Raw genomic sequence first — 15033 nt, forward strand, 5'->3', positions numbered from 1 at the left:
TGTGCACCAGGCAGTTGTATAGACTAGTTCGTGTCTCAACAGAGAGTTTGGGTTGGGGAAATTGATTTGGACATGTGTTAACATTTGATGATTGAAACCTTGGGCACAGATGAGATATTCAAGAGAGAAGATGCAGAGAAGAGAAGAGAACTTAGTGTAGAACACCAAATAATGGATGAGGAGCATATAATGGAGACTTTGAAGAAATAGTGGAACAAGAGAAGGAAAGCCAAGAGGCCAAATATGTATACACATACATATATGTATATTTTTAAATAAGGGAGGAGTTGGTTATGTTGAAATGTGTTTAGAATTTAAGTGAAATAAGAACTGAAAAGTGTCCACTGAACTTAACTGCAAATAGTTCTGAAAAGTATAAGCTAAAAGATTCCTCCCCATCCTGCCTACTACAAATAAGATCATATATAATACTGTGCCTCATATTCTGAATTCTATTAAATCTTTGGGGTTTTTGGTCAGCCAATATCTACCCCAGGGGGATGAATCTGGAATGACAGATAAAACACTCCCTCCGACACCAAGTGAGAACTAGAAAAACATAGGACTTAAATGAAAAAAATCAATGAATGAGTAAAAGAAATTTTTTCTGCATAAAAAGTAATTTAGATACACAGACCATTAGAACTAAAAGACACTTTACAGTTTACCTAGTCAAACAGCCTCATTTTTTCAAATGAAGGAATTAACGTTCAGCGAATTAGCCCAAACTTATATTCTTTAGGATCAATTTCTTCATTCCTTTTGGATGTGGGCTGGAGTTTAAAAATTCTTTCAGTGCTTATGAAGTCCACATACAGAACACTGGATAAAAGTAATCTGAGTCAAGGCAATCTAAGCCTGTGCTAGATATTTTTTACATATAAATGAGAGGAAAGCATCCTATACGTTTTAAAACCTTTGTTATGCTATCACAGGGTTGTTAAATAAGACTGGTTCTTTATGAGGATTGAAGAAGTGAACAAAATCACTTCATAGGGTGGGGATGCAGTATGAATAGCACCTCACGTACATAAGAAATATACCCTTAAAACACTGGTAATTTCTGTGCAAGATTTTTGTTTCCCTTTATATGTTTTTACTTTTGATGGAATGAAGCAAGCAGCAAGTAACAAACAACAGGAGAGGCAGTCCAAATAAGCCTTAAGGAAACCTAATTTAAGCTCTTTCCTGATGTGATCTGTTTACAGTGCTTTAGAAAGAACTATATTTGCCAGTGGGTTAGAGCTGTGTATTATTTTTGAATCAATCTTTCCTTTTTTCCAAGTTCCTAATACTTCTCATTCTACCCTAGTCAGACACTTGAATGAGAGAAGTTCTGTATTATTCATCAGATACCTCAAGCTGTTCCTGTCAAGCTTGTAAACTCATTTCCTACAGATAGTCCACAAAAATAGAGCCAAAAAACTTCTCTGCCAGGTATAAGCCCATCTGAATAAAGAATGCAGAAGCCAGACATTTTGCAAAAAAAGGAGAGAAACTGAAAACCTGTACTCTTTCAATACCTGCAGTTTGTTTACTTTCTACCAGCTGTTAAACCCTATTTCCAACAATCTGATTATTCATTTTTATCTTGTTCAGCCTCCCTCACTAATAAAGGATAACTCCCTCCCCAGGAAAGAAGGATATATTCATAAGGAGAGCACAGTTTTCTATCTTCTCTTTAGTTAGGTTAAAGGCATTTAGTTTTGAGTCAGCGAAATAGTTTTTTGTAAAGCATATGAAATAAGTAATGAAAGAGTTAAGAATAAACTTTAAAATATAGAAAAGAAAACAGGCAATTTATGCAAGATGTCCATTACCTGGGTGGAACATTTTGTAAAAATGCTAGTTTCTAACCTAAATCTTCTGCCATGTAAGTTTTTGAAAAATTCAGAATATTTAAATAAGAGATAAATAGAAAACCAAAATATTATTTTTCATTAAAACATTGTTCTTCTATGTGTCTTATGATTAAATAACATGATTTGGAAGACTGAAGTGGGAATAAAACACACTAAAAATGCTTGCTTTTCTTCATCAGTTTTAGTCTTGTTTCCCAGGCCTTTAGTAACTGGGTGTGTTTGTATGACTTGAAGAGGGTCCCAAGAAAAAATAAATATGTTGGTTTAGAAAATAAATTTCCAAAGAAACATCAACAAAGAACAGAAGTGTTTCTATAATAACTATTATAACAATTCTTATTAATTTTACAAAGATCAAAATATATTCAAGAAATGGTAAACACTAAATCAAATAGTTTGATTGATGTTGGTATTTAAACTAATTTTGTAGGCTTCATGTAGAACAGCCTTACAACTTAGAATGTAAACAAAAAGCTGCTCTTCACTCAGTCTTAATCACCGGTCAGTATATTTCACTGAGGGTAGATAATAGAAGAAAAATTTCCTGATAAAAGAATAGCTAAATATTAGAATTTTAAAATATGATTCTATCTGTAAATAATATATAGGCCAGATGAATTATCAAAATCAACATTTAAAGTCTTAAATTCTTGATTTTAAACACAACCAAGCATTTCAGATAGTAAACCATAATTTAGATTAAAAAATTTAGATTTTTAAACCATAAAAATCCATGGGTAAATATTTTTACAGTGACTTCTTTGTATCCATTATTTTCTTAGATACAATGGAGAAATTGCAATGGAGAAATGTCAATAAATTTTTCATTTCCTCTAAGAATATAAAATACATTAGAGTGCAAAATTATTACAGAAATAGTCAATAATATGAGACAGTGCTAGGGGAGTTCAGAAGAAAGGATTATTAACACATGTGAAGGTCAGGAAAGGCTTCATGTCCAAGGAGTGCTTATCAGATAATTTCAATCTTTACAGGAAAATATGAAACTAGTTAACTGGTGGAGGATAAAATGGGTAAAAATGAGTTTAAGGGCTGTAAACAATATAACGTAGTGCTTAAGAGCCTGGGTTTTGGTGTCAACTACCTAGATGCAGAATCCTGATTCTGTAACGCATTTTTTGTATGACCATGGGTGTAACCCTGTGTTCCTCACTTTTTTTAAATTGAAGTATAGTTGACTTAAAGTATTATATTAGTTTCAGGTGGACAACATAGTGATTTGCTATTTTTATAGATTCCACGCCATATAAAGTTATTATAAAATATTGACTATATTCCTTGTGACTTATTTTATAACTGGTAGTTTGTACCTCTTAATCCCCTTCACCTATTTCACTCCTCCCCTAACCCCTCTCCTCTCTGGCAACTACTAGTTTGTTCTTTGTATCTGTAGTCTATTTCTGTTTTATTTGTTCATTTGTTTTGCTTCTTAGATTACACATGTAAGTGAAAACATACAGTATTTGTCTTCCTCTGTCTGACTTATTTCACTAAGCATAATACCCCCCAGGTCCATCCATGTTGTCACAAATGGCAAGATTTCATTCTTTTTTTATGGCTGAGTACCTCACTTTTATTATCTGTGAAATAAGAAAAATAACACTATAGACTTGGACAGTGGTGAAGATTAAATAAGTTAATACCTATAAGTTACTAGAATATTGCCTAGAACTCAGTGAATACCAATAGTTGCTAGCTGATGTTACAATTATTATTAAAAATTTGGGGAATAGTTTGGAAAGGGCTCTTCAAAGATTATAATCAATAACAATTAGTAATTATTGAAGAATTATCAAGGAACTTGTCAGATTTTCAGTTATGTTTGGGTAGTGTAATTTCATATTTTACCTAGTCTATTATATACAATAGATTTAGTCTATTACAGTAAGTATCTCTTTATTTTCTGTTATACTTACTTATGTACAAGTTCTATTTTACCTGGGAGCTGTAAGATCCTAGAAGACAATGACTGACAACACTAATTTATTTCCAAATCTTCAGAGCATGTGGGATAGCACCTTACAAATAGTAGATGCTTACTAGCTTTAGTTGAATGAATGAATAAATAAATAAATAGTTGTTGTTAAAATATAATACTAAGTTTGTGTGGAATCTTCAAGCAGAGTTAAAAGGACTAAATCTTTGGACATTATCACCGTGAGGAAGTAGGAGGAGGGGAAAGAGCCCACCAAGAAGGGCAGTTAAAGAGATGGAAGGAGAAACAGGATCCAATGAAGCCTTGAATTCTAAGTAAGATGTGGCTTTCACCAAGATTGTTTTCTGTCCAAGTTTATAAAGCTGCACTTGTTCCAGGCTTTATATTTCAACTTTCTGAAGATAGCAACAAATAGTTCTTTAATAATAAATAAAATGTATAATATCTGTTATTTTATTGGAAGGATGATAAATGATCAGCACTGTGAAATCAGCATGGACTTTGAATGCAGATGGAAGAAAGTATTTTCCTTGAATTGATGTAGTTAATTCCTTTCTAAGAAAAATTAATGTCTTCTACTTATGTAATATTGATAGAAAGATACAATTAGTTAAAAACTCATCCAAATGCTAAGAAGAGTTTTTTTTTTTTAAGACTTCTTGGTCTAGCAGTCAAAATGCACTTTTAGTTCCATGGGGAATTTGTATTATTTATATTTGTGAGGAAACAAGACTTAAAATATGTCCATAGTGATTTTACCACATGTAAAATATGGTACTAATGAAAGACTTTAAAAATCAAAAAATTATGTACCCAAAACAAAATATTTGAAAAAATATTTGTTTTATGTTTTAGAAAATATAAATCATATTTATATTACTCTCATATTTGCTGTTGCATAATAACAACACATGAATGTGTGTAGGTGTATGTGTAGTGAGGCGGGTGGATCAGAATAATTTAAATATGATAACTTAGAACAATTCTTTCCCCCCTCCGTCCCTCCCTCTCCCTCCCTCCCTCCCTTCCTTCCTCCCTTCCTTCCTTCCTTCCTTCCTTCCTTCCTTCCTTCCTTCCTTCCTTCCTTTCCTTCTTTCTCTTTCTTCCTTTCTTTCTTTCATTCTTTCTTTCTTTCTCTCTCTCTCTCCCCCGCCCCCTTCCTTCCTTCCAATTAAAGCCATTTAGCGGTAGCTTCATTCTTCTTTTATGAGATATCATCTGAAGGTCCCAACCTGAAGGTTAGAATACTTCACGCATGTTTATGCTACATGAACCCACCCTTGCTTGGTCATAGCTAACTAGACCAGGGATGGCAACTGATTGACAAAGCATCAAAAGAGAAGCTGGGCAGAACCAATCAAGTTTTCTCTTCCAGGAATTTGAATTTGAGACATATAGAGACTAAGTCTACTATCTGTTGAAACTGGACTTGTAAATTTACGTATTTCAGGGGTTCAAGGCACTTGTTGGTGGAGTCAGGACAGATTTTGTTTAAGTAAAGAATGAAGACTAGCAGTCTTTTGTTTCTTGTTTCTGTGTCTCAGGAGGGCTGGAAGCACTTCCTTGCCTTTGAGATTTGCAAGATACCCTGGACCTTCCAACATATTCTCTTTCTGCTCAAGCTAGTTTCAGAGTTTCTGGCTTTTGAAAACAAACCACCCCTAAGTTACAGAACAATAAATTTAAGTGAAAAGCAACCCCCAAAATAAGAAGCCAGTGCTATGCAAGTACAGTTGCAAAAGGTTTAGGGGTCATTACAGATGACATAAGTCAGGTTCAATGTAGCTAAATCTTGTTTCATACACTAGTAGCTTTCCTGCCAGGGAACCAATGAATCTCAAAACCTTAGTGTTACTCTTTTTTCTTATTCTTCCTGCACAAACAGTCAACAAGCTCTATTCTTTTAATTTATAGATGATGAAACTGAAGGCCAGGGAGGGAAGTCATATAGCTCAAGGCCATGGATCTAGTTTCCAGCAGATCCAGGGTTAGATGGCTTAGTTCCAGGACCTGCCCAATAGCCCTTCCTATTATCTCTTTACTTCTGTGGCTATAATGCCATAACAGAATAAAACAGAATGAAAAATTCTGTATAATAGACACATTGAGAAAATCTGTTCTTCTTAAATAGAAGCAATTTACATACATTTCAGGGTTCAGTCTTTGGCCTTCTCCATAAACATTCATTAACTACTTGAGCTGATGCAGTCATATGGTTTTAAATATCTTATATATACTCATGACTCTAAGATTATATTTCCAGCTCTCATCTTTCCCTGAGACTCCAGAGTTTTATTTCCCACTGTTTATTTGACCTTTCCCCCTGGGTGTTTAATAATTATCTCAAACTTGACAAGTACAGAGCCAAACTCTTGGTTTCTATCCCCTAAACTATTCTTCCCTTATGTTCCCATTTCTGAATATGGCACCTCCATTCATCAGTCATTCAGACCCAATGCCTGGGGATTATCCTTGACCTTCTCTCACATTCCACATTCAAACTACAGGCACAGCATGTTAGTTCTGCCTTCAAAGTATACTCCAAACCTGACCACTTTCCCCCACTCTACCACTCCCACTGGAGTCCAAACCACCACCACTGACTTCTATTGCCTTTGTATAGTCCATTATCAACACTCCTGCCAGACTAATTTTCTACACACCCAAATACGATTCATGTGACTTTCCTCCTTATAATATCCCAGTAGTTACCGATCACATGTGGAAAGAAATCCCAAAGTCTATAAGACCTACATGATGAAGCTCTGATAACCTCTCTGTCCTGGTTTCCTGCCTCCAATCATCTCCTCTGATTACTTGCCCATCCACATGGGCCTCCTTGCCCTTCCTCCAACACAGTAGAATTTTTCTTGCCTTGGGCTTTTGTATTTAGGGATTCCTCTTCCGGGAAGTCTTTCCTCTGTGTTCAAATGTCCCCTCTTCATGTAGCCTTTCTTTGGTCTCTCTACCTAATGAAGCAGTCTTATCCCCTTCACCTTGATCTCCTTACACTGTCATTTCTTTCATAGTACTTAATGCTATGTGGCATTAAATTACATATTTTTCATTCATTATTGTTAATCTCTCCTATCAGAATTAAGCTCCAAAAGACAGAAATAATATTCATTTTGTTCACTGAAGCATCCCCAGAACCTAGAATCACATCTGGCATATCACAGGTGCTAAATTAATACATATTGAATGTATCTAAGCTTTCCAATACATAAAATTATTTATTGTTCTTAATTAAACAATTTTTGAAAATGTGATTTTGGATTTGGGAAGATGGATAAGAGTTTTCAAAACATGATACTTGGTGTATTTAAAGTGTACAATTTGTTTAATTTGTTTATGGAAGCATGTTTAAAGTGTACAATTTGTACATGCTTAAATGTACAAATGTACTGTTTAAGGTGTACATCTTGACTATTTCGACACATGTATATGCCTGTGAAACATCCAGGACAGTCAAACAACCAAGACTGAAATTATCCTTCACCACCGCCCCCTACCCCAAATTTTCCTTAAGCCTCTTTGTAATATCTCCTTCCTGCCCCTCTTCATGCACCTTACCCCATCGCCAGGTAACCACTCATCTCTTCCAGTCACTGCAGATTAATTTGCATTTTCTAGAATTTTATATAAATAGAACCGTACAGTATGTACTCTTTTAATTGTTGTTTTGTTTCAGTTCTTATTTTGTTTATTTGGGTTCTCTCTCTTTTCTTCTTGATGAGCCTGGCCAGAGGTTTGTCAATTTTGTTTACCCTTTCAAAGAACCAACTCTTGGACTTGATTTTTTCTATTGTTTTCTTAACCTCTATTTTATTTATTTCTTCTCTGATCTTTATTATTTCCTTCATTCTGCTGACTTTAGGTTTTGTTTGTTCTTCTTTTTCTAATTCTTTTAGGTTTTAGTTTAGGTTGTTTATTTGAGAATTTTCTTGTTTTTTGAGGAAGGCTTGTATTGCTATGAACTTCCCTCTAAGAACTGATTTTGCTCCATCCTATAGATTTTGTATTGTTGTGTTTTCATTGCCATTTGTCTCAAGATATTTTAAAATTTCCTCTTTGATTTCTTCATTGACCCACTGGGTTTTTTAAGTAGCATGTTGTTTAGTCTCCATGTAATCGTTTTTTTTTTCTCATTTCTTTTTCTGTGGTTGATTTCTAATTTCATGCTGATTTGGTCAGAAATAAGTTCTATACTCTTAAATTTGTTGAGGCTTGTTTTGTGCCCTAGTATGTGGTCAATCCTAGAGAATGTTCCATGTGTACTTGAAAAGTGTAATGTCCTGAAAATATCAAGTCTAACTGTTCTACTTTATCATTTAAGATCTCTTCTGCCTTATTGATTTTCTGTCTAGAAGATCTGTCCACTGATGTGAGTGGGGTGTTAAAGTCTCCTACTATTATTGTATTCCTTAATTGTTTTTTTTTTTTTTACTCAGAATGATTTTGAGATTCATACATATTATTGCATGTATAAACCATTCCATTTTATTGCTGAGTTCTAGTTCATTGCACATCACTTTGTATCATTGAACCACAATTTGTTTATCCATTCAGCTTTGATGGACATTAGGGTTCTTTCCAGTTTTGGCTATTAGATATAAAGTTGCAGCAATGAAAATTCAAGTGAATGTTTTTATATGGATGTATATTTTCAGTTCTTTTTTGTGTGGAATGCTTTTTCATATGGTATGGATTAAACTTTATAAGAAATTGACAATCCATTATCCAATGTGGTTGTACTGTTTATATTCCCACTAGCTGTTCCACATTCTCACCAACATTTGTGATTGTGAGCCCTTTTAGTTTTGGACATTTTAATAGGCGTGTAGTGGAATTTCATGATTTTAACTTATATTTCTCCAGTGAAGAGTGATGTTGAGTGTTTTTCATGTGCTCATTTGCTATCCTTATATCTTTTTGGTGAAGCATCCTTTCAAATTTTTGCCCATTTTTAAAATTAAGGTATTTTCTTTTTACTCAGTTTGAAGATGTATTTTTAAATTATAAATAAAAGTGGTTTGTCTGTAACTTGCAGTTTTTTCCCAGTATGTGGCTTGAGGTTTTATTCACTTAATATTATCTTTCAAAGAGCAGAAGTTCTCAATTGTGATAAAAAAATTCTTCTCTATTATAGATTGTGCTTTTGTTGGCATATCTAAGAAGTCTTTGCCTAACCCAAGTTAGAAAGATTTTGTTCTATTTTGTTCTGCTAGCTTTATAGTTTTAAGTTTTATATTTAGGTCTATGATAAATTTTGAGTTAATTTCTACACATGGTGTAAGGCATAGATTAATGTTTGTATGTGTATATCCAATTCTTCCAGGAACATTTGTTGAAAACACTATTTTTTCCTTCACTAAATTACCTTTATACCTTTGTTAAAAAATCAGTTGACTGTATGTGTCAACACACACACACACATACACAAACACACACACACATATTCTGTTCCTTTTATCTTATTTGTTTAGCTTGATACCAATATCATACAAACAATCAGTCACTTTCTACTAGGTCTTTAAGTCAGGTAGCATAAGTACTCTAACTTTACTCTTTTGCAAAATTGTTTGGGTCTTCTACATCTTTTGCTTTTCTGTATTAATTTAGAATCTGCTTGTTAATTTCTACAAAAAACTGCAAGGATTTTTATTTGGATTTCGTTGAATGTACATATCAATTGAGGAAGAAGTGACTGCTTAATAATACTGTATTTCACAGTCCATGAGCATGCTATATAACTCCATTTAAGTCTTCTTTATTTTCGCTGAGGAATGTTTGCAGTTTTTAATGTACAAGACTTATATACTTTGACAGTTTTTAATAATTTGCTAAAGAATATTGTTTATATTACACCAAAGAAAGTTTTGACTAAAAATTTTATTGTATCATCTTTGCATCTTCCATATCCCCTGCACACACACTTATGATTTTGTTACTTGAATTTATTACATGCTGTCATAATAAAGAATTCCTAAAAACAATTATAACCCAAATATATATGTAAAAGTATATTGGAATTACAGAAAAAGGGCGGCAATATAAGTAGTAGAAATGTTAAATAAAAGATAATGACATGAAGAAATTTTAAGGAGCACTGAGATTTAAGATTATCAGAATTTTCAAGTAAGTGCAGTTTTGATTTTAAAATATATTATTTACTTTGAATTATGCCTGTCGTTTTAATCATAATCAGTACTAAAAGGAAGACTGCAAAATTATTTTTATTCATCTTCATGGCCTTACTAAAAATGATTCAGCAGTTTCCTTGGTGAATTCCAGTCTCATTTCAATAAAAATGGAACAAGAAGATTTTTTCTGACACTTGCAGGATGCCTTGGGGTTCTGCCCAACCATCATTTAAGAACACCAACTCAGAGCAGTAAAACCAGGGCTCCATGGCAGGGATTGTTTAAGATACACTATTTTTCTGTAATAAACTTTGAAACTCTAATATTTAAAATAGGAGTCTTTTAATTTTATTATCATTTTTCCTAAAAGAAATGCTATTTCACAATTAGTTCATTAAGTTTTAGGTTTTTTAGCACTTACCAGGAAAATCAAGAATGAATTATTTGGAGGGGTTCTGAGATGATGAAAGTTGGCAAAATTAGGAACTATCCAAAATTTGAATTTATAAAACAAGTATTACATAAAACTAAAAATCTATGTCTCCTTTTCATGTTGTTCATTGCTGGTGTATAGAAAGACAATGGAATTTTGTGTGATGATCTTGTACCCTTCAACTTTGCTGAATTCATTTGTTAGCTCCAGCATCCTTCTTGTGGATTCTTTGTGATTTTCTAAGCATAGGATTATATCATGTGCAATAGAGATAGTTTTTATTTCTCCCTTTTCAATTTGGATGCCTTTTATTTCTTTTTCTCATATATAATTGCCTTAGCTGGATTTGCCAGTAATGTTCAATAACAGTAGTGAAAGCCGGCATAATTGTCTTGTTCCTGACCTTAGAGAAAGGCTTTTACACCTTTGAATATGATGTTGTGTTATTCATAATGCCCTTTTTCATATTGAGGAAGTTCCCTTCTATTCCTACTTTTCTGAGTAAGTTCATCATAAAAAATATGTTGAATTTGATCAAATGCCTTTTTTACAACAATTAATATTATCATGTAGATTTTTTCCTTCATTCTATTTATGTGGTATATACCTTGAGTCAATTGTATTTTATACACTACCAATGAATAATCTAAAAAGAAAAGAAAAAAATTCCCACTTACAATAGCATCAGGAAGAATAAAATACTTAGAAATAAACCTAACCAAGGAGGTGAAAGATTTGTACACTGAAAAGTACAAAACACTGCTGAAAGAAATTAAGAAGACAAAACAAATGGAAAGACACCTTGTGCTTGTGATTGGAAGAGTTAATATTGTTAAGATGTCAGTACTACTCAAAGTGATCTGTGGCTTCACTGCAATTCCTATCAATATTCTAACAACCTTTTTTTACAGAACTGGAAAATCCTATCCTCAAAATCATATGGAATTGCAAAGGGTTCTAAATAATCAAAACCATCTTAAAAAAGAAGAGCACACTGGGAAGGCTCATACTTCCTGATTTCAAAACACTACAAAGCTACAGTAATCAAAACAGTGTGATAGGCATATTTTAGATATACAGACGAATGAGCAAGAATTGCGAGTCCAGAAAAAGAAAAAAAAAAACAAAAAACCTCACATATATGATCAATTTATTTTCGACAGGAGTGCCAAGTCCTTTCAATGGAGAAAGAACAGTCTCTTCAACAGATGATGCTGGGAAAACTGGATTTCCACATACAAAACAATGATGTTGGACACCTACCTGACACATAACAAAAATTAACTCAAAATGGATCAATGACCTAAATATAAAATCTAAAACTATAAAACTCTTAGAAGAAAACTTAGGAGAAAATCTTCATGGCCTTGAATTTTGCAACGGATTCTTAAATATGATATCAAAGCAACAGGCAAAAACAACAAAATAAATAGATAAATATGAATTTATCAATATTAAATATTTTTGTGCATCAAAGAACATTACCAAGAAGGTAAAGAGACAACCTACATATTGGAATAAAATATTGCAAATCATATATCTGCTAAGGTTTTAATATCCAGAATATATAAAGAACACCTACAACTCAACAACAACAACAAAACACTCAAATTTAAAAGTGGGAAAAGGACTTGAATAGATATTTCTCCAAAGAAGATATACCAATGGTCAATAAATACATTGAAATCATTAGTTATTATTATTTGTTGCAACATTATTCACAATAGCCAAAAACTGGAAATAGTCCAAGTGCCCATTAACAAATGAATGGATTCTTGTGCTATATACATACAGCCCTAAGAATGAATGAAGTTTTGATACATGCTACAACATGGATGAAACTTAAAAGCATTACTCTCCGTGAAATAAACAATATACAGAAGGGCAAATATTATATGGTTCCATTTGTGTAAAGTATCTAGAATTGGCAAATTTATAGAGACCAAAAGTAGATCAGAGGCTACCAGGGGGTAGAGAGAGTAAAGAATGGGGTAGTTATTGCTAAATGGTTACAGAATTCTGTTTGGGGCAGTAAAAAAGGTTTGGCAAGGTAATTAATAAATAAATAAATAAAAAGTGGTAATGGTGGTACAGCATTGTGAATTAATGTTATTGAATCATATACCTTAAAATATCTAAAATGGAAAATTTTATGTTACATGTTACTACAATAAAAAAATCATTTTCCTGGTAGCCTATCTTTTAATGAATTAATCACTTAGAATTAAGGTTTTCTTTGTGAGATATTTTTATGCTAAGCTGATTTATTTACATAGATCATCCTTTGTGAAATTATGTTTGACCTAGAAATGTATATGAGACTAATTATTTTCTAATACCTTACTATAGAAAGATGATCTTTATGGTTAATATCAGCTACTTAATAGGAGTGATTAATAAAGGCAGAACTTTGTGATTATTTAGTAGAACTCATTGTTTTAAAAGTATAGAGTTTTTAAATAAATGAGAGTTTGAGGGCTTTATTAAGGCAGAATAGGGACATTCTCAATGTGATACAAATATAAATGAGGTCTCTTTTATTAAAAAAATTCCTCCCTTAAACAAATGTTATACAATATTTTTTTCAGTATGTGAACACAGTATTTAGGGAAAATGAATTAATCCATTTTATTGGTACTATACTAACTATATATATATATTTTAAATATATGAGAGATTTCATATTCTAGAACTGCATTTTTGCTAACTGGTTAGTTTAGTTTGTATATATTTTAGGGTAAACATTTATTTTGCATAAAGTCGAGCAAAATTTGAGTTCTATAGTTACTTGATAACAAACTGAGACCTTTTAAAAGGAAGTTTCATGTGATATGACTTGAGGTTGAAACTAAGTCACTCACTAGAAATACCCACTGGAACCAGCATTATCATGATCACTCCATCCAACAATAAAATAACTGAGTGGACATTTTTTCCAAAGAAGACACACACATGGCCAGCAGGCACATGAAAAGGTGTTCAATATCAGTAATTATCAGGGAAATGCAAATCAAAACCACAATGAGATATCACCTTACACCTGTTAGCATGGCTGTCATCAAAAAGACAAGAAATAAAAAATGCTGGTGAGGATGTGGAGAAAAGGGAACCTTTGGTGAGAATGTAAATGGTACAGCTACTATGGAAAACAGTAGGGAGATTCCTCAAAATATTAAAAATAGAACTACCATATGATCTAGCAATTCTACTTTGGGGTATATATTCAAAGGAAATGAAAACAGGAGCCCCAAGAGCTATCTGTACTCCCATGTTCATTGCAGCATCATTCACAAGAGCCAAGATATAGAATCAACATAACTGTCCATCGATAGATAAAGATGTGTTTATACACACACAGACACACACACACACAAACACACACACACACACCCCACTAGAATATTATTCTTCCATGAGAAAGAAGGAAGTCCTACTATTTGTGACAATAGGGATGGACTTTGAGGTCATTATGCTAAGTGAAATATGCCAGATAGAGACAAATAATGCATGGTATCCTTTTTATGTAGAATCTAAAAAAAAAAAAAAAAAGGTCAAATTCAAGAACAGAGAGTAGGAAAGTAGTTGCTAGGGGCTTGGAGGTGTGGGAAATAGGGAGAGGTTGGTAAAAGGATATAAATTTTGAGCTATAAGATGAATAAGTTCTGAGGATCTAATGTAAAACATGGTGACTATAGTTGATAACACTGTACTGTAAAATTGAAATTTACTAAGAGAGTAGAACTTAAAAGTTCTCACCAAAAATAAGAGAAAAATATAAATATGTGAGGTGATGAATGTGTTAATTAACTAAATTGGAGGAAACCTTTCACAATGTGTACATATATCAAATCAAAACTGTGTACATTTTAAATATCTTACAATTTTGTCAATTATACCTTAATAAAGCTGAAAAAATAGAAAAAGAAGATGCAATTGACATTTACTTAAGCATAGTACTCTTTGCTATAACTTGGGTACATTGTATATTTCTAAATACATGAATTAAAAGAATATCTCAAACTGTTTATGAAACAATTGTGCAATTTAGTGTGTGTGTGCATGAGCATTTATGTGTGTTTAATTTTCTTAAGGAGAAAAGCAGTTCTTTTACAAAGCATTAAAATATGCAAGCAAGTAACCTCAGACCTAAACAATTGGGATGTTTGTAATAAAACTTGTGCAGCAGATTTCTAGAAATGTTTTACTCATTTTTTTAATGATTACATATGTTTTGGGAGAACAGTATATGCACTGTTGCAAATGTTAGACTTCTTCCTGTAACCTTGAATTGGTGCTGATGCATTCATATACCTAATCAGTCCATGCAATCCCTATATAAACATTTAAATGATTGATAATTTTGATATGTTGTCAACATGGTATATATTTATGTGTACAACTGCTTTCACATTTAAAATAAATCACCCATTCAAAGTAAATTAGTTAAATTCAGTATCTGGCACATTCATTCTGGAAAAAGCCAAACCAGTTGTCCAGTGTTACGTATTAAAATACCTAAGGATGTATCAGTGTACTGACTTATAAATAGGCACTTTAAAAAATCCTGCTATCATTCCAATTTTACAGTAAAGGAAATAATTTTTACTGTTTGCAATTTCCCTCATGGTTTTCCTTGGG

At 32.6% G+C, this 15033-nt stretch overlaps 1 protein-coding gene and 1 long non-coding RNA gene across 2 annotated transcripts in view; one reads left to right on the top strand and one right to left on the bottom strand.

Moving 5' to 3' along the window:
• The window catches only part of LOC309647418, a 774616-nt gene that overhangs the window by 708746 nt on the left and 50837 nt on the right, over window positions 1–15033 (top strand). The window lies entirely within an intron of this gene.
• The window catches only part of GPC5 (glypican 5), a gene marked incomplete at its 5' end in the record, with an annotated part of 1365225 nt that overhangs the window by 58260 nt on the left and 1291932 nt on the right, over window positions 1–15033 (bottom strand). The window lies entirely within an intron of this gene.

Source organism: Balaenoptera physalus (assembly GCF_965194825.1).
Source record: "Balaenoptera physalus genome assembly, chromosome: 18".
NCBI classification, from domain to species: Eukaryota; Metazoa; Chordata; class Mammalia; order Artiodactyla; family Balaenopteridae; genus Balaenoptera; species Balaenoptera physalus.